Raw genomic sequence first — 2,517 nt, forward strand, 5'->3', positions numbered from 1 at the left:
GTTTGCCCAAACTGTAATTCCTAATTGCATTTAGTACTCTTTTGGCCTTGGGAAGTGGACCTAATCTCTCTAAGTCTCTGTTTCCTCATTGGTAAAAGGAACATAGTAGTACCTAATTCATGGAATTATTGTAAGGATTGAATGAGTTAAATACATCTAAGGAGCATGAAGCCCTATATGGACTCTCTTTTTCCTTATGGAGCAAAGATTTTGCAGGGCTATGAAGACATGCCCACCTAGAACCCACCACCTCCCCCACCTCTTGTAGGACCAGACTCCAGGTGTCCAGGACACTGGAATTACCTACATAAATGGTCCTGAGCCCATTTACAGGGCTAACTTCTGGACTGCTCTGCTGGAGGGTACTCTCCTGACCAGAGGCTGACCTGAAGGGACAGCTATTTGTGGGGTGGGAGAGCATGTACCTGAAGCTGGGACGCATGGACTTGTGTGCAAGGCCCCTCATGGACAAAGTAAGAGGTAGGATGAGAAGAGAGGCAGCCTAGAGGCAGAGGCCCATTTCTCCTCATGCTGCCACATTCTGGCATGGAACTCAAGGGATTCTAAGAATTCTGCATTTGAATCTGTCCTTCCAGGTAGTTATGAAGGCACATTTGACAAGAGGAAAGAACATATTTGGTATCTTGCTTGATATCTAACTTTTAAGTGTGTAGACATATGGAATGGACCCCTATAGTAAGTATTGTTGCCTTGCCCTGATGAGTGTTGGGGGTAAACCTGGTGCCTTGCCCGTTGTAAGCATTCAGTACCTTTTAATTATTATTATTGTTGTTGTTATTGTAAGTGACCCTTCTCACTTCTAGCAAAATAAAATCTTGGTCTTGGTTCCCACTGACCAAGGACAATACACACAGCCTGCCAAGAGAACACTGATGTACAAATACTCAGGATAGAGATTTCTAAAGGCCCAAACAGAGAAGCAAAACCACTTTTCAGGTTAGCAAGTACAACCGGGAGGTAAGCAAAGCCCTTTGCAAAGATCAACTGCCAGAAATTCCATACTAAGCATGAACCCAGCAGCAGCAACTTGTACCTGCGAAGAATAACTCCCAGGGAAATCCTGTACAAAAAAGAAGCCACACCCCCAGCACACAGCCACCCAGGGTAAATGGCCATAAGACAAGTGGATGATCAGCAGATTTGAGAAGAGGAAGCGAGACCTGAGTAGAGATGAGCACTGATTATTCTCCTGGTCTCCAGGGCTTGGCATTAGCATTGGTTCCTCCATAAGGATGAGCTGGGAGTGGAACAGAAGCCTACTGTTGTCCTGCACTATCTACTCCGATTATAGCAGAGAATGTGGGTCCATACATGCTGAACAGATCCCTTTGTTAATTTTATAAAGTCCTGAATTTTAAAACATGTTCTGAAGAATATAGAACTTGATCCATTCCTTACACCTCACACAGGCATACATTTCAAAATGGATCAAAAATATAAATGTGTATATATATGTAAAAAAATATATATATTGACCAAAAACACGAGTTAATTCATCTACTACCTGGAGAAACATCTCTAATCATACGCAAAAAAATTGCAAAAATTGATACATGCAATTACAAAAATAAGACTTTTTGCAGGGCAGAGAATATCATAACAAAAGTGAGAAGAAAATTTATTAACTGGGAAAAATATTTGTAACCAATATTGCAGAAAAAGAGTAATTATCTCTAATATATGAGTTTCTTTTGAGAAAAATGAGACCACTAACTCCATGGCAAAATGTGAATAGGCAGTTAATATAAGAAATAAAAATAGCCCTTAATCATGTGAAAAAAGAAATGCTCAAAATAAGAGAAATACAAATTAAAATCTACACAGATTTCTCTGCTTGGTTCCACAAATACCAACCTAATCTTCCATATTAGCTAGGATGTTTCATTCCTCAGACGAAAGGTGAACAATATGAACAGGAGATGACAGAGTGACTGAATGACCTAGCCAGGGGCACGTGGACTGAAACATGACCTGAGGGCCTGCTCTAATCACTTTCTGCACAAGGCGCTCCTTCTCCAGGTCTTGGTGTGCTCCACTGTGAAATGAAGGGGCTAGACTCAACCACCCATAGGACGCCTTCCCCTTCTAAAACGTTATGGCCATTTAATAGCATTCATTTGTTCTTGGCAATACCTGTTTCAGGGTAGTCATACAATTCAGCTCCACATCTTTTATTGAGATCCTACTTCAAAGAGCGGTGAAAACAGGGTAGAATGGAGCTATTCACTCCCAATCTAGTGCTCTTTAAAAAGACTGGGTTAGCTCAGGCCCCGAGCCCTGCCTCACCACACTGCCCCACTGCTTTGTGCCCTCCGGGACCTCCGGGCTGTCCCACGCCCTCCCACGTGGCTTGCCTTCTCTGCCTGTGGCCTGTAGCAACCCACACCTGGGGCTTCACGGGTGAGAGTCGTCCTCCCGAGGAGGAAGAAGAGATACCTGCAGCCTCACAAGCACACACACACACACACACACACACACACACACACACACACACAC

At 43.3% G+C, this 2,517-nt stretch overlaps 1 pseudogene; it reads left to right on the top strand.

Annotated features, from left to right (window-relative positions):
- Nucleotides 1-419: 419 nt before the first annotated feature.
- Nucleotides 420-2,517, top strand: part of LOC132022370 (forkhead box protein H1-like) — a 2,994-nt pseudogene continuing 896 nt past the window's right edge.

This window comes from Mustela nigripes, chromosome 7 (genome assembly GCF_022355385.1).
Source record: "Mustela nigripes isolate SB6536 chromosome 7, MUSNIG.SB6536, whole genome shotgun sequence".
In the NCBI taxonomy this organism is placed as follows: Eukaryota; Metazoa; Chordata; class Mammalia; order Carnivora; family Mustelidae; genus Mustela; species Mustela nigripes.